Source organism: Stegostoma tigrinum, unplaced genomic scaffold, assembly GCF_030684315.1.
Source record: "Stegostoma tigrinum isolate sSteTig4 unplaced genomic scaffold, sSteTig4.hap1 scaffold_218, whole genome shotgun sequence".
NCBI lineage: Eukaryota > Metazoa > Chordata > Chondrichthyes > Orectolobiformes > Stegostomatidae > Stegostoma > Stegostoma tigrinum.
Window position 1 is genome coordinate 106,591 of NW_026728155.1, and position 24,076 is coordinate 130,666.

Genomic DNA, 24,076 nt, shown 5'->3' on the forward strand with positions numbered 1-24,076 from the left:
CTTTTATTCATCAATGTATTGTGTATCGGGGTTTGGGTGTTACGATGCAGATGTACAGAACATTGCCACTTTTAGAATACTGCACTCAGTTATAATATCCCTGCTACAGGAAAGTTGTTTAACTGAAAGGTTTCAGAAAAAAAAAGACTTACAAGGATGGTGCTTGGAATGAATGGTTTGAGCTACTGGGAGAGGAGGCTGAATAGGCCGGAACTGATTCCCTGGAACATTATAGGCTGAGGCGTGACCTTACAGAGGTTTATAAAATCATGAGGGGCTTGGATGGGGTGAATTGTCAATATCTTTTCCTCAAGGAAAGGAATCCAAACCTGAGAGCATGGGTTTAAGTTGAGAGGCGAAAGATTTAAAAGGGACCTGAGGGACAGTTTTACATGTAGAGAATGCTGCATGTATGAAGGAGGTGGTGCAATCACAGCTCTTAAACAGCATCAGGATTGGGAAATGAATCGGAAGGGGACAGAGGGATACGGGCCAAATGCTGGCAAATGGGACTAAAATAATTTAGGATATCTGGTTCGAATAGACAAGTTGCAGCAATCAGTCTGTTTCCATCCTTTATATCTCTACAGCTCTTGGATCTTAATTTGCAATTCTAAATTACCAGATTGTAATTGGAATGTTTGGAGTCGAAGCCAAACCATTTGTGACTTATTCAATGTACTGAACTTAATATCCAGCATCATGCTGCTCATTTCCATGAAGGGCGGGGAGTGACGTTCAGGATGTTGGAGTGGTTTGGGGACCAGAGTTCATATATTCCAGGTCAGATGGATTAGTCTAAGAAATTCTGTTTGTAACTGTGACCCAGTACTTCCTGACAGGGATATTACTTGATCAGAATTAGAATTTGTTTCAAGTATTTGATTTGATTTGGGAAGAGGCAGGCATTCATTGCTTTGCAAACAGTTCAGTTTGCTTAGTGCACAGAATAGAACAGCACAAAAATCAGACCCTTTTAGCAACTGCAGGCACATTGACACTGCAGGCAGTTACACATTCCAAAGAAACAGACAGGGTGGGATGGGTTTGGAGGGCAGGGGATGGTGATTCGCCTTTTTTTTTGTCACAAAGAGTCACATTTATCAAGGGAGGTAGACCCACCATCTTCAGCGGGTGGTTCCTTGCGGCCGTGCACTGCCTGAGAGGGCGCTGGAAGCAGAATTATTCATGGCCCTCAGGAGAGAGTTGAATGATGAGAGATTTACAGGGCATCGGGAAGGACTGGTGAAGTTACCCGGACAAACAGCTGATGCAGACAGTGACAGGCTGAAGCACCTTCCTCTGTGCTGGGACATTCTCTGAGTGTGCAGTTCTGTACCGATTGTTGCTGCAATCTCACTGACCCGCTGCTAGTCATGGAGCTGGTTGTTGAGGCTTGTTAGTGACGTCAGCTTTGCGCTATCTCATCTGATTGGTACATTTCCGATGATCTACATTCACTACGAAGATTTTTTTATAGAAAAGTGATGCAAAAGCACTGGTGCAAACTGACTTGTTTGCCCTGGTTAAGAGGCCCAGGTAACCATCCCAACACCCACAAACGAAGCTGCATTAGAACAATATTCCAACGAGCCACCACACACTGCAGCACAGAGGAACTATGCAGAGCAGAGGAAAATCACCCACACAGCGTATTCAAAAAGAATGTGTACCCTATGAACACAGTCCGCTGATTTCTCAGCAACAAACCCAAACAAACAGACAAAACGGGCTCAGAAACCATAACCACTCTCCCCTACATCAAAGACATTTCCGAAATGACTGCCAGACTACTCGGACCCCTTGGCATCAGGGTAGCCCACAAACCCACCAATACACTAAAACAGCAGCTAATGAACTTAAAAGACCCTATACAGATAACAAATAAAACGAACGTCATCTACAAAATACCTTGCAAGAACTGTGACAAACACTACATTGGACAAACTGGCAGGAAGCTAGCCACCAGGATACATGAACATCAACTAGCCACAAAACGACATGACCCACTATCACTCGTATCCTTACATACAGATAAGGAAGGACACCACTTTGATTGGGACAACACATCCATCCTAGGACAAGCCAAACAGAGACATGCACGAGAATTCCTAGAAGCATAGCATTCCAACCGGAACTCCATCAACAAACACATTGACTTGGAGCCAATCTGCCATCCCCTGAGAAAAAGAACAGGAAATGACATCACCAACCCAAGGAAACCTAACCAGATAAATAGAAAGCGGGACATAACACCAGCGCTTCGTCGGAGGCTCACTGATGATGTTACTAGAAAGGTGACGAAACGTCTGAAAACTAACCTTCCAGCTCAGCGAGCAAACTCACATCCAGGAGCTTTCTCCATCCTCTCCATGCATTGTTGTGGTATTGTCGTGTTCCCAGGAATGGTGCAATCTTATTAAACCAATTTTAAAAGCAGACTGATCAAAACTTTAAAAATACTAGGCATAAACACCTTGTTATCTCAGATTCTCCAGCATTTGAAGTTCCTACAATCCTTGAAGAACTATATGCTGGGATATGCTCAATGCTCTGGAACCATAATCATGGAATTCCTACAGTGTGGAAACAGGCTCTTCAGCCCAACAAGTCCACACCAAACCTCACAGCATCCCAGCCAGACCTATAACCTTCCTAATGTACCCCTCCCTGAATACAACAGGCAATTTAGCACAGCCAATCCACCTAACCTGCACATCTTTGGACTGTGGGAGGAAACCCACGCAGACACGGGGAGAATGTGCAGACTCCACACAGGCAGTCACCCAAGGCTGGAATCGAACCCGGGTCCGAGTGCTGTGAGGCAGCAGTGCTAACCACTGAGCCACCGTGCCACTGAAATGCTTTCTCTCAGTACTTTCACCCAACTTTCTCTAAATATGCTTGTTTCAAGGTAAATGTTAATCTCTCCTTTTATGCATGTTCAGCACTTGCTCTGAATGTTATCACCTCATCCCTGGTACATGCTGCACCTTCCCACCAACACCCTCCCTGAATATTCACACAGGGCATCAGAAGTAAAAGAAAATCACCTGCTAACACTACCTCATTACAAATAGCATTTCAGAAAAAAATGCTATCGAAGTATTCACTAGTTTTGAATTTGATGATGATGAGTTGGATGTATTGAATGAGAGATTTTGGGAACACTGTGAGCCAGGAAAGGATATGGTGTATACAATGCACATTTTTCATTTGAGTGCAAGAACAACCAATCAGACAGGTGTGCATGTGACTGCTTCATTTTTCTCAAGTCGAGGCCTGTGAGTTTAATCAGATTACTGACTCACTGATGTGGGACACAACTGCGAATGACCAAGTCAGGTGGCATATTACGCCAAAAGCCAATTCTCACATTAGCCAGACCAATAGATATTTGCACATCTCGCAGAGTGAAATAAAAATGCTACATCAAGATGCAGAATTGCCTGTCCACAAAGTACATTCTTGCTGTCAGTACTCTACATGCTTTTCAGCACCTGAGACATGTTCTGCTCAGGGCCTGGCACAATATCTCTGCCTTACCCTGGCATTTTTGCACTTTGATGTCTCAACTAGAACCTAATGTCTCACAGTGCTCCTGTCTTGCCTGGTTGCTCATCACAGGCATAAGTCAGGCAGCTTAGCATTGTTATTACCAGCAGTCAGTCAAGGGCTGGTCAGCAGCTGTGGCAACTAATGCATTTTTTTCAACCAAATGGTCACATCTACAAGTCTCAGGGAAACAGTTCTCAGTCAGGGCAAGGGAGACAGGATTCAGTCAGGGGATCCTGACACAGCATGTCCAAGGAATCATTCGATATCAGCCCAGGGACTTTGACACTGTCAGTCAGCCATTTGGGGCAATCAGGATCAGGGAATCTGTATCACTACAGTACAGAGAGGTGGCCACACTCACTACTAATTATTCTCAAAATGCTGCAATAGACTTGTTGAGCCTGAATTATGTTCATCAATCCAAGCTGACCCTCTCCATTCCTGCCATTGGAGGTCAGTTTGATGAAATTCTCTAGGTTTTCGGGAGGTTCAAGTCCATAGCTCCCTGAAATAGCAACACAAGTAGATAAGATGGTGAAGAATTTCGCTTTCATGGTACACAGCATCAGGATATGGTCAACTTGGATGTCTGGTTCATAAGTGGCATGTCAGAGCATGCACTGTTAGTACGAGAATAACTATGGTTTCAACCACGAAATGGCCACAACTTGATCAAAAGAGAAAGTGACCATCAAGCAGTTTGAACTGTCAGCTGTCAAATAAATTAAGAGAGAGTTAAACGTATTTGCAGGAGTTTTTTTTAATTTTTTTTAAAAAATTCATTCATGGGCTGATCACATCACTGTATAAGAATGGCAGTTTCCTTCCCTAAAGGCCATCAGTGAACAGATGGGTTTTTTCCAAGAAAGACAATGGATTGACAGTCATCATCAAATTCTTATTTCCAGATGGATTCACACCTAGGTCCCCGGACCAGTATCTCAGGCTCTAGGGAAGTGATGGACAGAAGACTAAATAGAAAATACGTACTAGGAATCACACAATGTCTTGGTTTATGTTTCCATCATGAGATCCATCGCTGCTATGGACACCAGGTAAAGAGCTGAAGAGACTGCAATGCCCCCAGGCAGAGTCACAGCGGTCACCAGGTTTCACAGGCGACTGGGAAAATGCAATCAGGGATTATAGGACATGACTCATCCCAATCCTATGTTTGGATTTAAAACTTTCCTTTGATTTTTAATCTACAAAATGAAAGATTACCTTGTTTCCAATAAACAAACATCTGTGGAGAGCAACAGAATCCGTCACTGTAAAGGTGCGCAGACCTATCTAACAAATAAAGGGCCATTGAATTCATCACAGAATTCCTACAGTGTGGAAGATGGCCATTCAGTCAATACCAACCCTCCAAAGAGCATCCCAACCAGTCTCACACCGTACCCTATCCCTGCAATTTGCACACAAGATACTGTGGGCAATTTAGCATAGTCAATCTACATAATTTGCACATTTTTGGACTGAAACCAGAGCATCTGGAGGAAACTCACGCAGACAGTGTCTGGGTTAGACACTCTTCGTCAGGTCAGTGCGGACTTGATGGGCTAAGTGGTCTGCTCCCATACTGGAGGGATTCTCTGATCTCCAGAAACAAGCCCAAAACACATGGTTTTTGAATCTACTATAACAAATGTGTGGAGCTGGATGAACACAGCAGGCCGAGCAGCATCTCAGGAGCACAAAAGCTGACGTTTCAGGCCTTGTCCCTTCTCTAGGCCTGAAAAGTCAGCTTTTGTGCTCCTGAGATGCTGCTTGGCCTGCTGTGTTCATCCAGCTCCACATTTTGTTGTCTTGGATTCTCCAGCATCTGCAGTTCCCATTATCACTGATACTATTTTTGATTCTACTGTTAGCTATATTGAAACCAAATCAACTTATTCAGAAATTTGCTGGTAGTTAACCAGTCCTGATAAACGAGGAAATCCCTTTTCACATATCGTGCAGGTGGATAGTCTTTAGTCAGTGTGAATGTGTCGATGTGTTGTGACAACGTGACTATTTCCAAGCTCTACCTTACACAACTGTTAGTGTGACATTTTATTCACAATACCAGCACCTTTAATTGAGCAGGGATCAGTAACATCTGTACAAACAGCCCAAAACCATGGTTCATTTGCTAGTGAGAGTGACAGCAAAGTCCTTCAACTGTGGTTGTCTGTGAACTCGCTGGTGTGTTAACAGTTTGGATGACAATGAATCCCTTCCCACACTCAGAGCTCATGAAAGGTCTCTCCCCAGAGTGAACTCGCTGGTGTATCAGTGGGGAATTCCAGTCAGCAAAGCCTTTCCCTCATGCAGAACAGGTCAATGGTCTCTCTCCAGTGTGCCTCTGGTGGTCAGTTTCTAGCTGGGATCGATGAAGAAATTCCTTCCTGCAATCTGCACATTTCCACACTCTCTCCCAGTGTCACTGCACTGGTGTTTGGACATTTCAGATGAATCTTCACAGACTCTTCAACATACACACCATGTGCTTTTCTCCCCACTATGAGTGCTGCTTTTTCCTTCAATGTTCAAAATCCTGAGAAAATTGGGTTTGTGATAAACAAAGTGACTGTCAGACCTGGATGTGGAACAGTTTGAATTGTCCGACTGCAGACTATACTTTCAAACAGAAAGTAAGTGTAGCGAGTAAGAAACCAGAAGGACACACACATTGTGAAACTGAGAAATTCTCTGGACATGTGTGGAGCAACACTTGGGGAATATGCTAGATCACCATTAGAACAAATTCATTCACAAATATCCTCCAGGTAAGGGATCCAGTCAGTGTTTGCATCAAACTACCAAAAGAGAGAGGTGGGAGAGCCAGGGAGGAAGGACAGTCATTGTATAGATCTGTAACTCAATCTTTTGATCCCTCTGAAAGACTAAGAATAGTGCAGAAGTAAAATTGTGGAAATCTGAAATGAAAACAAAAAAGAATGCTTCGTCAGAGTTGTACAGCACAAAACAATCCCTTTTGTCCCAGTTGTCCACGCTGACCAGATATCCCAAATTAATCTAATCCCATTTGCAAGCATTTGACCTATATTCTGCTACACCCTTCCTATTCACATACAACATTTAAAAGGTATCTGGATGGGTAACTGTACCAGCTTCCACCAGTCCCTCTGGCAGCTCATTCTACACAAGCACCACCCACTTTCCCTTTAAAAAAACAAAATTTGCTGGAAAAGCTCAGCAGGCCTGGTAGCATCTGTGGAGGAGGGAAAAAAAGTTAACATTTTGGGACCGGTGACCCTTCCTCAGAATCCGAAACTCTTCTCTCCTCCAGAGATGCTGCCAAACCTGCTGAGCTTTTCCAGCAACTTTGTTTTTTTTTTCAGATTTACAAAATCTGCAGTTCTTTTGGTTCTCAGCTTAAGCCAGTGTTATTAGTTCTAGTCTCCCCTAACCTGGAGAAACAATCTTGGCCACTCACCCTACGCCCACCATAATTTTAACAACGTCTATAAAGGTCACCAGTCAGCCTTCAATGCTTCAGGGAAAATAGCCCCAGCATATTCAACCTCTCCCTACAGCTCAAAACTTCCACCTCTTGCAACATTCTTGTAAATCTTTTCTGCACCCTGCTAAGTTTGACAGCATCATTCCTATAGCAGGGAGACCAGAACTGAACACAGTATTCCAAAAGCAGCATCATCAATGCCTTGCTCAGCCTATAACATGACCTCCCAACTCCTACACTCAATGCACTGACCAATAAATGCAGCACAGCAAATATCATCTTCACTACCTTCTGTACCTGCAATTCACCTTCAAGGAACTGTGCACATGCACCCCAAGGAGTTTCTGTTACATAACAATCCCCAGGGCCTCATCATTAACTGTTTAAGTCCTGCGCTGATCACAATTACCATAATGCAATCGCTCACATTTATCTGAACTAAAAACTTATTTCTATCACTCCTTAGCCCATCAACCCATCTGATTACGTTCCCATTGCACTTGGAGGTAAACTCCTTTGCTGTCTACTACAACAATTTTAGCGTCATCTGCAAACTTACTAACCATTCCTCCAATATTCATTCCACATGATTTGCATCAATGATAAAAAAAGCAGTGGACCCAGCACCGATCCTTGCAGCACACTGCTGTTCATAGTCCTCTAGAATGAATCCGCTCCCCCCCAACCCACCATGATCCTGTTTCCTACCTTCAAGCCAATTTTGTTTCAAATAGCTAACTCTCCCTGGATCCCATTTGATCTAATCTTGCTAACCAGTCCATCATGTGGAGCTCTGGTGAATGCCTTGCTGAAGTCCATATAGACAGTGTTCACTGCTTTGCCTTCTTCAATCTTCTTTGTCACTTCTTCAAATAAACTCAATCAATTAAGTGAGACAAGATTTCCTACTCACAAAGCCATGTTGACTATCCCTAATCAGTCTTTTCTTCTCTAAACACATGCAAATCCAGTCCCTCTGAATCCCCTCCAGCAATTTACCCACCACTGACATCAGGCTCAACGGTCGATGGTCCTCTGGCTTTTCCTTAAAGAATGGCACCACATTAGCCACCCGGCCTTCTGGCACTTCACTAGTGTCAGTGATACAAATACCGCAGCAAGGGGCCAACAATTATTTCCCCAGCTTCTCCCAGAGTTTGAGTGTAACACCTGATCAGGTGCCAGGGACCTATCCACCTTTATGCATTTTAAGACATCCAGCACCTAGATCTCTGTAATAGAGATACTTCTCACGACTCACGATGTATGTTTCCAAGCTTTCTCCCTTCCATATCCTTCTCTGCAGTAAATACTAATGTGAAATACTCATTCACGATCTCAGCCTGCAGTTCCACACAGACAGCCTTGTTGATCTTTAAAAGGCGCCCTATTTTCTCCCTAGTTGCTTTTTTGTCCCAAATGAAGTTTCAGAATCTCTTGGGATTTCCCTTAACTCAATTTGCCAAAGATAGCTCATGTCTCCTTTTTGCCGTCCTGATTTCCCTCGAGTATACTCCTACTGCCCCTATACTTCGAGGGATTGACCCAATTCCTGTTGTCAATACCTGACATGTGCTGCCTTCTTTTTCTTGACCAGAGCCTCAATTTCTCCAGTCATCCCGTATCCCCTACATTTACCAGCGTTGCCCTTCACATGAACAGAAACATATTGTGCCTGGGCTCTCCTTATTTTAGTTTTGAGGGCCTCCCACTTTCCAAGCATTCCCTGACCTGCATATTACCTCTCCCGATCATCTTTTGGAAGTTCCTGCCCAATAATGTCAAAGTTAGCCTTACTTCAATTTAATACATACTTAGAATTTTGAAATGTATAAGTTTTATATTTAAACTGATCACATCTGCCTGCATCTGGCATATACTCCTCTAAACCTCTCTTATCTATGTCTTTATTCAAATGTCTTTTAAACAACGTGACTGTACCTGTATCTACCACCTCCTGAAAGTTCATTCCACACATGGACAACTCCATAAGAATAAAAATATCCCTCATGTCTTTTTAAATATGTCTTTCTCCTCTCACCTTACACACATGTCCCCTTGTCTTGAAATCACCCAACCTTGGGAATAAACCCTTGCTATTCACATAATCTGTGCCCTCATGATTTTATGAACCTCTAAGGTCACTCCTTAACCCGTTATGCTGCAGTGAGAAAAGTCCTAGCTTTGGCTGTCTATTTGAGAATCAAGCCCTCCAATCCTGGCAACATCCCAGCAAGTCTATTCTGAACTGTCTCCAGTTTAATAATAATGTCCTTCCTGTAACAGGGCAACCAGAGCTGCACACAATACCTCAAATGAAGCCTAAACAATGTCGTATACAACCTCAACACAACATCCCAACTGAGACTCAGAGGTCTGAGCAATGAAGGCAAGTGTGCTAAACAACATATTAACCAGCCTGACTACTTGTCTACATAAACTTCAAAGTAGTATGTACCTGAATCTCAGCATTTCTCTGTGCCACAACTCTACCCTGGGTGCAACCATCAATTGTACAAGTCCTACCCTTGTTCATTTTACCGAAATACAATATCTCACATTTATTCAAATTGAACTTCATCCTCCACTCAACTCATTGACATAATTCAACAAGATCTCGCTGTCATCTTAGATAACCTTCACTAACCACTAATTCTAGTATCATCTGCAAACTTACTAATCTTGTCCCTTAAATTCTCATCCAAATCATTAATCTAAATGAGAAACAAAAGTGGCCCCTGCACCGATTGCTGTGGAACACACTGGTCACAGAACTCCACTCTGAAAAATCCCCCAACACCACATTCTCTCTGACAACTAAGCCAATTCCGCTTCCAATTAGCGAGCTCTTCCTGAATCACGTGAGATCTAACTTTACTCATCAGTCTACCATGTGGAACCCTGTCAAAGGCTTCACTCTCACTCTGGGAGGTGCTGCAAATCTGACCCAATTCCCCCGCCATTTGTCCATCATTCCTTGAAAAGTTAAATCCCAACTCTCTTCTGAGAATAACTGCTAAATCTGCATCCAGCTGCCATTCAGACTGTTCCAGATCCTGGGAACTTGCTGAGTCAAACAAACAATCTTCACATTTTCACCCTGCATTATTTGCCAATTAGCTGAATGTTGTATTCTATGGTTACCAAACATTACTACTACAATGGAAAATTCTCTCAACTTCTGTTAGCTCTCTCCAAACCAGAGACCCACCATAATTTTAATTGACTTATGGGATGTGGTCTTTGCGGCACAGACTAATATTGATTGCCCATTTTTATTCAATTTTGAGAAAGTGGTACTTTCTATTACTGCTGCACTCCATCTGCTGTAAGTACACCACTGTGCTGTTTGGATGATAATCCGCCCTGGAGCCTCACCACCCTCCCTATTGCAGGAATCATACCTCAAACCTCACTACCCACCCGATCATGCCCTCGAGCCTCACTACCTGCATTACTGCAGGCATCACCCTCGAGCCTCAACACGCTTCGCATCCCTGGAATCCCTCTCCAGCCTCACGACCTGCCTATCGTTAGAATCCCCCACTAGCCTCATAACTCACACCATCTATTCAGATTCCTCCAGTCTCACAAACCACCTTATCTCTAATCTCCTCCAGCCCACAAACTGCTCCCACGATGAAGCATTCCACTCCCGCACATCCCAGATGTCCAAGTTCTTCAAGGACCGCAACGTTCCCCCGACAGTGGTCGAGAACGCCCTTGACTGCGTCTCCCGCATTTCCCGCAACACATCCCTCACACCCCGCCCCCGCCACAACCGCCCCAAGAGGATCCCCTCGTTCTCACACACCACCCCACCAACTTCTGCATACAACGCATCATCCTCCGACACTTCCGCTATCTACAATCCGACCCCACCGCCCAAGACATTTTTCCATCCCCACCCGTCTGCTTTCCAGAGAGACCACTCTCTCCGTGACTCCCTTGTTCGCTCCACACTGCCCTCCAAACCCACCACACCCAGCACCTTCCCCTGCAACCACAGGAAATGCTAGACTTGCCCCCACACCTCCTCCCTCACCCCTATCCCAGGCCCCAAGATGACTTTCCACATTAAGCAGAGGTTCACCTGCACATCTGCCAATGTGGTATACTGCATCCACTGTACCCGGTGTGGCTTCCTCTACATTGGGGAAACCAAGCAGAGGCTTGGGGACCGCTTTACAGAACACCTCCGCTCGGTTCACAATAAACAACTGCACCTCCCAGTCGCAAACCATTTCCACTCCCCCTCCCATTCTTTAGATGACATGTCCATCATGGGCCTCCTGCAGTGCCACAATGATGCCACCCGAAGGTTGCAGGAACAGCAACTCATTCCGCTTGGGAACCCTGCGGCCCAATGGTATCAATGTGGACTTCACCAGCTTCAAAATCTCCCCTTCCCCCACCGCATCCCAAAACCAGCCCAGTTCATCCCCTTCCCCCACTGCGTCACACAACCAGCCCAGCTCTTCCCCTCCACCCACTGCATCCCATAACCAGTCCAACCTGTCTCTACCTCCCTAACCTGTTCTTCCTCTCACCCGTCCCTTCCTCCCACCCCAAGCCGCACCTCCATCTCCTACCTACCAACCTCATCCCACCTCCTTGAGCTGTCCGTCTTCCCTGGACTGACCTATCCCCTCCCTAACTCCCCACCTATACTTTCCTCTCCATCTTCGGTCCGCCTCCCCCTCTCTCCCTATTTATTCCAAAACCCTCACCCCATCCCCCTCTCTGAAGAAGGGTCTAGGCCCGAAACGTCAGCTTTTGTGATCCTGAGATGCTGCTGGGCCTGCCGTGTTCATCCAGCCTCACATTTCATTATCTTGGATTCTACAGCATCTGCAGTTCCCATTATCACAAACTTCTTTAGCTCTATAATTGTCTTCAGCCTCACAAATCTCTCTTTGTCTGAGGTCTCCTCCAGCCTCACAATCTTCCCCCTTTCTGTAATCTCTTCCAAGCTCACTTTTCCCTATTTTTGTAGTCTTCTCCAGTCTCAGAACCCTTCCTGTCTCTAATATCGTCCGGCCTCACAAATGGATGATACAAGAAGGATATTTCTTTCCTCTGATACAATCCTTATTTTTATACAACCACTTGATGGCGGTGCTTTCACTTTCCTGGGCTTCAGGCCCCAGAATTGAGGTAAACCGCATTACGTCTATACCTCCCTTTTCTCCCGAAAATACTGACCAATCATGAGACATTTATTCTAATAGCTCATATTCTGAAATGACTTGAAATATTGCTGGGTATCTTCCTATGTGAACTGCCTCGGAGGTCTACAGTACAGAAAAAGACTTTGTGGCCCATCCAGCCAGTGCCGGTTAAAAATCACCTAACCGTTCTAATCTAATTTTCCAGAACTTAGCCCATAGACTTGTCTGCGTTGGCATCACAAAAGTGTGTATCTAAATATGCCTTAAACGCTATGAGGATCTCGGTGCCTACCACCCTCACAGACAGTGAGGTTCAGTGCCATTGTCACAGCATGATGACATCACAGACAGGAACAGAGACGAGCTGAGTCTGTGCAAACCAAAGATCCCACACACACTGTGAAGGACGGGAGGGTCCCTGATAGGGGGCAGAGGAGATTTAACAGAATGGTTTGTAGGGAGGGGGTTTTTAGTTGCATGGTTAGGGCTGTTATTATAATTTCATGTGACTTAGACATTGCTGGTACATATTGAGAATAACCATCTACAATAGATGGACTCTGCTTCTCAACCTCTCCCCTCGCCTGGGGTGTGGTAATCTTCAGGTTAAACCAGCCCTATGGTCAGGTAGGACTACGGTGACTTTACCTTTGGCACAGTGATGCCACTTTCCTTCGGTGGTGTAGAGGGGAATGTTGAATGTGGTGGATGTGACACCACTCTGACAGTGCTTCACCTGGAGGATGTTACCTTTCTTTAATATTGTTGGGGCTGTACTCATGCAGGGAAGTGGAAAATGTGCCAACACAATCCGGATGAGTGCCTTACACACAGGAAACAAAAAGTCATTGGAGAATCAGGTGCTTGGAGAAACTAAGATTGATCTCCTTTTAACAAAGGATTTTGAGGGGACCTTAATAGGTAGTGTTTACAAAAGATAAACATTAGGATGGCAAAATGTACACTCAACTGGCCATAAGAAAGGACTACAGGACATATATTGAAAGTCGTAGGAAAGATCTATTGAGAGAATGGAGTAATAAGAGAGAAATTTTACATGGCAAGTGGGAACGAGCAGGAACACAATGAGAATATCCAGGTGCTGATGAATTAAGTAATTCTGTCAGTTTCGTGTTACAATTATTGAGCTTCCCACCTGAAAGTCCACTTGTAATACTCTGTAACACAAATTCATAAAATACATCACTGACAGTCTGGTTAGAAATTCACAACATCCCCTCCTCCGGGCCAAGGATAACTGTGCATTGTTCCTGCTGCACATTATTCCTTGTGGGGGTCCACAGTTGATTCAGGGGAATAGCACAGTGCTATTCCGACCAGATTATTTGACCTGGGAGTACTCAGCATTGACTCTGACGCCTGGAAGTCTCATGGCTCCTGCTGATTACGATGTACCATCCTCCCTCTGTTGATAAATCGGCAGCAGTATTATCGCTAGATTATTGATCCAGAGACCGAGATAACATTCTGGGGACCTGGGTTCGAATCCTGCCATGGCAGATGGTGAAAATTGAATTAAATAATGATCTGAAATTAAGAGTCTACTGATGACCATGAAACTGTTGCCAATTATCAGGAAAGACCCATCTGGTTCGCTTATGTCCTTTCAGGAAATTTGCCATCCTTACCTGGTCTGGATGACATGTGACTCCAAAACATAGCGATGTGGTTGACTTTATTGCCTTCCAGGTAATAAATGCTGGTGCAGCCAGCAATTTCCACATCCCAAGAGTGAATTTTAATAAACAAAAACTCCTCCATGTTGAACAGCTCTTGGAGAAAGCACTGAGAGTGTGAACAGCACTAAATGTACTCAATGTCCACCTTCAGGAGTAATTTGCAGGAGGATTACCAATCAGGCTAGTCGGGTCCTAAAGGACAAAGCTGCCTGGCTGGGACTGCAGCAGGTGGTGACGCACCAAACGGGGAAAACATAGCTGATCTCATCATCACCAATTTCCCAGCTGCAGAGGCATCTGTCAGTGACAGAATTGATAACAGCGCCCACCGCACACTCCTGTGGAAACAAAGCCTCATCTTAAACTTGATAATACCCCCCCCCCATTGCGTTGGGTGGCACGAACTTTGGCTGAAAGGAAGAGACACAGGAACTCCAAACCTGATATCTAAGAGGCTTTGAGAGAGACTACAACAGTAGCAGACCTTCTCCAGCACAATCTGTAACCTCATGGCCCAGCATACCCTACAGTCAGCCATTGCCATTGACCCAGGAGACAAACACTGGTTGAATGGAATAGTATCGGAGTACATGCCAAGAACAGCACAAGGCAGACTTAAAAATAAGGTGCCAACCTGGTAAAACTACCAAACAGGACTACCTGCATGCTAAATACCATAAGCAGCAAGAGTTAGAGCTAAGCCACCCCATAACCAATAGATGAGATGTAAGCTCTGCAGTTCTGTCACACCCAGTCGTGAATGGTGACGAACAATTAAACAACTCACTGGAGGAAGCATGCCAAAAATCCCCATCCTTACTGACAGAGGAGCCCAACCTATCCATGCAAAAGACAAGTCTGCAGCAATCTTAAGCCAGAAGTGTCAACTGGATGATCCATCTCAGCCTTCTCCAGAGGTCCCCAACATCAGAGATGTGATTTTTCATCCAATTTGATTCATTTCAAATAATATCAATAAATGGAAGAATTGTGCAAAGGTTATGGGTCCTGACAACACTGGCAATAGTACCGATGACTCGTGCTCTAGAGCTTGCTAGCCACCAAGCCAAACTGTTTCAGTCCTGCTACAGCACTGGCATCTACTGCCAATTTGGAAAATGGCCCAGGTCTGTTCAGCACAAAAACACAGCAAATCCAACCCGACCAATTTCCCCTCAAGCAGTCTACTCTCTATCGTCAGTAAAGTGATGGAAGGTGTTGTCAACAGCAGTATTCAGCAGCACTTACTCAGCAGTAACCTGCTCAGTGACACCCAGTTTGGGTCACGGCGGGCACTCGGTTCCTGATTTTATGACAGACTTGATCCACAAATTCACAAGCAGCTGAATCCCCGATGTGAGGTGAGGGGAAACAGCAGAGCCCTGCACAAAAACCACTTATTTTCACTTCAGTGACAATGACCCAACAACAACACCTCAGTTTCAGCTCATTTGCTGAACCTCTCATCTATTCCTGTGTTACCTCTAGACTTAACTATCCAAACACACTGCCAGTCAGCCTCCCACATTCAACGGCCCTGAAACCTCAAGAATACCTAAAATTCTGCTGCACACAAGTTCATTTGTACCAAGACCTGTTCACCATCACTGCTGTGCTCCCTGACCCACAAAGGCTCCTATTCATAAGCAACAATTTAAAATTCTCATCCTTGATTTAATTCCTGGCTGTGATGAGCCCTATCTCCCTGCACTACACAACCTTCAAGGCTTCGACAATTCATTTAGTTTCAGACTCCAACAATGCGCTTTGTCATTGCTTCACGACTGGAGGCTGTTTCTACAGTTGCCAGGCAACATGGTCTGGAATTCCCATGATAAGCCTCTTAGGTTTGCTTTCCTTCTTTAAGGAGTCAGGAAAACCTGCAAATTTGGTAACTTTTTGGTCACCTGATCTAATATGGCCTTATGTCAAAAGTTACTGGATAATATTTTTGTGAAATTCTAAAACATGATAACAATACAAATTGTTTGTTGATTTGGACACACCATCAGCTCTTCAGTATCGCTAGATGACCGAGCTGAAACTTCTCAAACGGCCGCATTGTGGGAGCACCTTCATCATACGAACTGCAGCAGCACACAAAAGTTAAATATCACCTTCTCCACAGGTAACAGGGCTTTGGCAACGATCGCTGGTATCTGTGGAAGGAGAAACAGTAAATGTTGCAGAAGTGCAAAATGAATGACGAGAATAAAAATGCTGTCGAATTTGTTGGTCTGAAATGGAAGAAAAATGCACTCTCTTTCTGGGAAATATTTCCTGGCTGTGAAAGATACCATTCAAAAATTAATCTGGTAAAACAGCAGCAGATGGTGAGGGGGTGGGCAGCAGTGGAAAATTTATTTACAAAAAAGCTAAAGGAATTAACTATAAAATACTGCAGAGATCAAATATACCCATCATTAGAGACTGACACCGACAAAGGTGATCAGGGAGCACAGACCTGAGTAGGAGCAGTGCGAGCTGCTATGATCCCACACTCTGGGAAAGAAATCCAGAAGAAACAAACACTTGGATAAGAGATAATGGGAACTGCGGATGTTGGAGAATCTGAGACAACAAGGGGCGGAGCTGGATGAACACAGCAGGCCAAGGAGCATCAGAGGAGCAGCATAGGTGACGTTTCGGGCCTAGACCCTTCATCAGAAATCGGGGGAGGGGAAGAGGATTCTGAACTAAATAGGGAGAGAGGGGGAGACAGATTGAAGATGGAGAGAGAAGATAGGTGGAGAGGAAACAGACAAGTCAAAGAGGCAGGCATGGAGCAGGTGAAGGAGAGTACAGGTGGGGAGGTAGGGAGGTGATAGGTCAGTCCAGGGAGGACAAACAGGTCAAGGCGGTGGGATGAGGTTAGTAGGTAGGAAACAGGGATGCAGCTTGAGGTAGGAGGAGGATATACAAGAGACGAAGAACAGGTTAGGGAGGTGGAGACAAGCTGGGCTAGTTTTGGGATGTGGTTGGAGGAGGGGAGATTTTGAAGCTTGTGAAATCCACATTGACACCATTGGGCTGCAGGGTTCCCAGGCAGAATATGAGCTGCTGTTCCTGCAACCCTCGGCAGGCATTGCTGTGGCACTGCAAGAGGCCCAGGATGGACACGTCGTGAGGAATAGGACGGGGTGTTGAAATGGTTCGCGACTGGGAGGTGCAGTTGTTTATTGCGAACCAAGCGTAGGTGTTCTGCAAAGCCGTCCCCAAGCCTCCGCTTGGTTTCCCTGATGTAGAGGAGGCCACAACAGGTACAGGGGATGCAGTATACCACATTAGCAGACGTGCAGTTGAACATCTGCTTGATGTGAAAAGTCATCTGCTTGATGTGAAAAGTCTTCTTCGGGGCCTGGGATGGGGGTGAGGGTGGTGTGGGGGTGAGGGTGGTGTGGGGGCAGGTGCAGCAATTCCTACAGTTGCGGTTGAAAGTGCCAGGTGTGGTGGGGCTGGAGGGGAGTGTGGAGCGGACAAGGGAGTCATGTACGGAGCGGTCCCTCTGGAATGTTGACAAGGGTGGGGAGGGGAAAGTGTCTTTGATGGTGGGGTCGGATTGCTGATGGCAGAAGTGTCAGAGGATGATGCGTTTGATCCGGAGATTGGAGGAGTGATGTGAGGATGAGGGGGATTCTTTTTCGGTTGTTATTACAGGGACGGGCTGTGAGGGAGGAGTTGTTGAAAAATGCAGGAGACAGTGAAGGTCGTTCTCGATTACTGCCGGGGGGGGGGGGGTGAGTGGGGACTGGGGTTGCGGTCCTTCAAAAACAAGGACATCTGAGATGTACGGGAGTGGAACCCTGGGAGCAGATGCGGCGGAGGTGAAGGAATTGGGAATAGGAGATGGCATTTTTGCAGGACGGTGGGTGGGAGGAGGTGTATTCTAGGTAGCTGTGGGAGTCAGTGGGCTTGAAATGGATATCGGTTTCTAGATGGTTGTCCAAGACGGAAACAGAGGTCTAGGAATGTGAGAGAGGTGTTAGAGATGGTCCAGGTGAACTAAAGTTTGGGGTGGTAGGTACTGGTGAAGTGGACGAACTGCTCGAGCTCCTCATGGGAGCACAAGGCAGCGCCGATACAGTCATCTGTGTACTGGAGGAAGAGGTGGGGCTCAGGGCCAGTGTAGGTACAGAAGAGGAATTGTTCCAACAAAGAAGCAGGCATAGCTTGGGCCCATGCGGGTACCCATGGCCACCCTCTTCATCTGTAGGGTGTGGGAGGAGTTGATAGAGAAGTTGTTGAGGGTGAGAATGAGTTTGGCAAAGCACCTAAGGTGGGGGGGGGGGTGGTCAGTGGAGGGGTACTGATCAGACCTGCAGGACGGGAAATAGCGTAGGGCTTTTAGGCCATCTGTATGGGGAATGCAGGTGCTCATGTGGTATACTGCATCCACTCTACCCTTTGTGGCCTCCTCTACATCAGGGAAACCAAGCAGAGGCTTGGGGACCACGTTACAGAACTTCTACACTCAGGTCACACGAAACAACTGCTCATCCCCACTTCCCTAACCTGTTCTTCCTCTCACCCATCCCCTCCTCTCAACTCAAGCTGCACCCCCATTTCCTACCTGCTAACCTCATCCCAACCACTTGACCTGTTGATCCTCCCTGGACTGACCTACGGAGTAGGTCCCCGCCACACCTACACTCACTTTTACCTGCTCCATCCCCACCTCTTTAACTTGTCTGTCTCCTCTCCACCTGCCTCTCCCTCTCTCCCTATTTATTTCAGAATCCCCTTCCCCTCCCGCATTTCTGAAGGGTGTAGGCCCGAAAACGCCAGCTTTCCTGCCCCTCTGACGCTGCCTGTCCTGCTGCGTTCCTCCAGCCCCACACCTCGTTCTCTCACTTTCAGCCAGAGGCGGCGGCGCATGCGCCCAGCTTGAGCTCGGCCATGCCAAAGTTTTAAAGCTGCCGCGCATGCGCCCCGCGGATCATTGCCCCCAATAAAGATGGTGGCGGTCACACGGGCCTATCGTCATCTGAGGCATTGATTTGTTTTCTGCAAACATGAGTCTGGGAGTTTCAAACGTGTGTGTTTTCCGACGTGCACTAAGTGTTTGTAAAACTTCCAAACCCATACGAATATCACTCCCCTCCCGCTTTCTGCCGTTTTGCTTTCTTTACCGCGTCCTGCTCTTACCTCCGTTGCACAAATCTTGGTCTCAGCGAAGGAGCTAGGCCCGAAACATCAGCTTTCCTGCTCCTCCGATACAGCTTGACCTGCTGTGTTCATCCAGCTGCACACCGTGTTATCTCAGCGACTCTGGACCGCTCTAATGGATGATCACGTGGTTTGCACCGATCCCGCCCCTTTTTCATCCCGATTGGCTAAAAGGGCAGGGACTTCCGCCCGGCCCTGAACTGCATCTCTGTGCTCATATTGGTCCCGCACTGACATCAATCACCCAGACGCCATTGTTAGCTGGAGCATGTGCAGTGCTTTGTGTTGTCATTGTCAGAAGCAAATGATCGTCGTCACAATGTTGCATTTTGAGACAAATGAGCCTGAGAACTGGATGAGAAAGATTGTTACATTAGCGACCCTGGGGTTTTAAAAAGTCGCTCTGAGGAAGGGGCACTGCACCCGAAACATGATCTCTTTTTTAACCTTCACAGATGCTGCTAGACCTGCTGAGCTTTTCCAGCAACTTTGTTTTTGTACCCGATTTACAACATCCCAGTTCTTTTGTTATTTTTTAATAAGTCGCGTTTGAAAAGGCTTCCTGCAGCTCAAAGCTAAAGATACTCTTGATACCGCTCTGTCAGTGAATAGAGAAATGGCGGTGAAATAAGGGTAATAAATACAGATATAGCAGTCCTCAGGTAAGATGTAAAGAGAATAGCTTTGAATATGAAGAACATCACGTGGTGAAGTGAGGTGAGTGTTGTGCATATGAACTGTGATTGGGCAGAGAGGGAGGTTAATCAAAAAAGAACAAGCAGAAAGGAGATTCTCATGAAAGGTCTGTGCAATGGAAAGCAACGAGAATCAGAAGATAAAAGCTCAAGACGGAGTTTGAAGACCAAGGCTGCAAAAACTTCAATGAGTTGTTTAACTGCTAGTTATTGGCATAAGCAGCATAAACCACACTCAACTGGAAATAGCTGTCTGAGTTTGTCACTGTAGTTTACTTCATAACAGACAAACTCCACACTTTGTCTCAATAAAGCTGGCAGTTGGTTCACAAATTAGTTCTGCTGCCAAGTCTGTTCCTGTTTGAAAAGGGGTATAGGTCACATTTAAGTCGACAGTGCTAAATCTCAATCCAGGCTGGCAGCCATGCTCCACTCCGTCACCACTGACTCCATCCCTGCCCCTGGTAACTGGCTGGCAACACTGCTCACAGTCATGGTGCAATATTTCACCCCAAGATGAGCTTCTAACCACATTACTCACCCCCACACCCATTACCACAAAGACCACATACAATTTCAACCTCAGCAGCATCTCAGGTCATCTGCTGCTAAAACTCTCATCCATTCCTTTGTTACCTCTCGACTTAACTCCCCAAACACACTCCCAGCAGGCTTCTTAATTCTACTTCCCTGAAATCTTGAGAAGATCCAAAAATCTGCTGCACGTGTGTTTACTCTCACCCATTTCAACATCTTTGAGTTTTGCCATCCTGTCCTCACTAACATAAACATTTTCTGGGTGACAAAGCATCAAGGTATTGAAATTCATATCCTTATTTTGAAATTTTGTTATCACACCTCCATTTAATAGTCCCTCCAGCTGCAAAACACTCTGAGATATATCTGAAGAAGGGTCACTGGACACAAAACAATAATGCTGCTCTCTATCCACAAGCACTGCCAGATAAGCTGAGTTTCTCATCAATTTCTGCTTGTGTTACTACTTTCAAGCATCTACTGTTCTTTTGCTTTTTCCTTCAAAACATTTTTTCTCCCTGACTTCCAACCTCCACTAGATTTCTGGTTTTAACTCTTCCACCTTTTTCATGTTTTCAGTTTCCAAGGCCATAAGCTCCTGAATTTACTCCCTAAACATCCCTGGTTTTCAAAGTCCCTTAGTTTGTTCAGGATGTTCCTTGAAACCTACTTCTTTGGTCAGCTTTGGGTCACTTGTCCTAATAAGTGCCTGGTATCAAATTTTTTTTGTGACAACCTTGTGTAATATGTCAGATCATTGGATTGAATCAAAAATGTGAAAACATTTAAATTGTTCTTTTGGAAAACATCACTAATCCTTCACGATCATTTGGTAACCCCTTACCTAATATCATTGCAAGTGCGACTTCACGTCATGACCTGCACTGGTTCAGAAAGGTCAAACATCAAATTCTCCAGATGTAACTGAGGATTGGCAATAGTTACTGATACCTGTGGAGAGTGATCCAAAGTTAACGTATCAGGATATGGTGAATGAATGACATGGTGCAGAACTTGTTGGGTAATATAAGCTCAGAAACAGAACAGTGATGGCTTCCTTCTGACTCGAGAGGGTCTAACTTTACTTTTTAATTGAAAAATGTTCAGGTTCATTTATAGTTTTTCACGGAGAATAAATTGTTTATCTTATTCAGCTGCATGTGTACAATAAATTTCTTTAGATGTGAGGTCAAAGAAATTCAAATCTATTCCCCATCCTCCCACAGACTTTGTCTCCCTGTTAAGGTGCCTACTCATGGACCTAGGGGATCCAGGTACATGATTATTTGACGTTTACATCACATTTAAGACAGCCGTTAAACATGCTTTTGGCACGCCAGCCTTCATTGCTCAATCGTTTCAGTTTAGGAGTTGGGAAGTCATATTGAGGTTGCACAGGATGTTGATGAGACCTCTTCTGTAATTCAGTGTGCAGTTTCTGTCACACAATTACAGGAGGCATATTATGAAGCTGGCGAGTGTTAAGAACAGGTTTACCAGGATGTTGCCTGGTATGGAAGATTTGATTTATAAAGAAAGGTCGGATAGACTTTGACTTTTCTTGCTGGTGCTTAAGAGGTTGAGAGGCGGCCTGTTAGGAGTTCATACAATAATTAGACTTAGATAATATGAATTGTGGTCGTCATTTCTCAAGGATGGGAGATTTCAAGACTAGGGGATGTTTTTTAAGTTGCGAGGAGATTATTTCATAAAAAAAATGAGGCAGAACTTTGCAATGACTGTGAATAAAACAATTGCAACTTCCAGCAGAGAAACAGGTGGCAAAGAAACAGGTGACAGTGAAGCAGGCATGTGAGGATAAGTGTGTTTCGTTTGCCAGTGACATTCACCGCTTCACAAAGTGGGGAACATTGAAGTGCAGCAGTGACGGTGATTATTTTGCAGGATATTCACCTTGCAAATGTTGTTTTTTTCCACCACTATCGCTGATTACATCACAAGTCGACAGGATGAAAGCTGCAGCAAGATGTGTGGAGCCAGTGGTGTAATTGATACGGCATCTGAATTTGAATTGGAAGTTTGGAATATTGTATCCTCTCTCACTCGAGTGAAGTTGACAGCTTTTCTACCCTTGCAAATTGACAGACGCTTCCGAAGAGGAATGTCTGCCCAGCGCTGTTTGTGTCAGGTTCCCAGCAGCTGAAGTGAATGGATTGCTGTGTTCTGGAAATTGAAAATTGAAATTGAAAGGTAATTGAGTAACATGAGTGTGGGGCTACTTCAACACACTGTCTATTTCATATCCCAGCTCATGGCAACGGTACCCATTGTCAGGAGAAACTGCTTGTGTTCCACATAAAGCTGCCTTTTGTCGGGAAACCTTGCGTACAGCGGGAGAAGCGGGTAGAACAGTGTGTGTATAATATCACAAAGACTGACCCTGAGACACATATTAAACGGTAAAGTTAACAAGTAAAGTTGTAAAGTTGATCGCCCAGCTGGCTTGTTTTTGTTCAGCCTTTACATCACCATGCGAGGTAACGTCATGAGTGAGACTTGCAATGAAGCAATGTTGTTCTCCTCCACTTGGAATTTATACTGCCTGGTCCATTCTGGCGACTTCTGTCATTTCGCATTCTGTTCTGTGTTGGTTGTATATGGGGTCTAATTCTATATGTTTGCCAACTGCATTATGGATTGAGAACCATGCCTCTAGGAATTCCCGTGTGTGTCTATGTTTGGATTGCACTACTACAGTTATGTTGTCCCAGTTAAACTGATGGCCTTCATTATCCGGGTGTACTGATATTAGGGAAAGTTTGTCACGTCATTTTGCTGCCAGCTGATGTTCATGCATACTGATGGGTAGTTTCCTTCCTGTCTGTCTGATATAATGTTTGTGGCAATCGTTGCACGGTGTTTTGTAAACAATGTCAGTTCTGCATGTTGTGGGTATGGTGTCTTTAGTCCTTGAGAATGTTTGTCGTAGCATGGCTTTGGGCTTGTGTGCTACAGTAACTCCTTGTTGTCATAGGAGTTGTCAGTTCTGATATGTTCCTGATGTGTGGCAGTGTGTCCAGTGTGTTAGGGCATAATGTGTCCTCTTCGTGCTGCTGTTTAGTCAGCACCTGTGGATGAAATTGCAGGGATATCCAATCAAAGCAAAGATTTTGTATTTGTGTTCTTCCTCTTTCTGCATAGTTCTGGGTCATTGCAATGAGTGGTGGCCCATTTAAATAGTGTCCCGACACAGCTTAGTTTGTGCACCACTGGCCTGAGTTACTTGCCAAATTAAAAGTATCCGAGCCCCTCGAGGCACTGACCCGAGTTGTTGTGTGCAAAGGACAACACACAAAGGACGGTCCTTGTGTGATTGATCCAATGTGATCTGAATGCCAGGGTAAACAGTGAAGACTGGTCTTCAACACCCACATTGAACCTGGCTCCACTTGGCCTCCAGCCAACTCTCACAAACTACCATTGCCCTTCACTTTTCCTGGCCTCCCCTCTATTCTTGTTTTAAACTGATTGCGCATCAGGCAGTTTCAGCTGGCATTGTTACAGTTGGAATGAATCGATTTTGACTGAGCAACGACATAATTCTGCTTCTCAAGATCAGTCAATATTTTGTGATTATTACTTTAAATGATAACCATGAACAGGCTACGACAGTGAAGGCACTGAATCGTAATCACTGGACCAGCAGGAAAGATCAGTTTATGGCACGGAGGACACTGTCTGATTCGGCCTTGCATTCTCCCAACCTTCTGCACATGATGCCCCTCTGCTCTGTTTCGGTTTTGTTACGTCTTGATA

The 24,076-nt window shown here is 45.2% G+C and overlaps 1 long non-coding RNA gene across 1 annotated transcript; it reads right to left on the reverse strand.

Annotated features, from left to right (window-relative positions):
- Window positions 1–5,340: 5,340 nt before the first annotated feature.
- LOC132207943 (uncharacterized) lies at window positions 5,341–19,194 on the reverse strand. The gene is made up of 3 exons (XR_009444029.1): window positions 19,047–19,194; window positions 15,908–16,060; window positions 5,341–6,482 (listed from the first exon to the last, which is right to left on the reverse strand). It is a non-coding gene; the product is annotated as an uncharacterized LOC132207943 (long non-coding RNA).
- Between the last annotated feature and the right edge of the window lie 4,882 nt (window positions 19,195–24,076).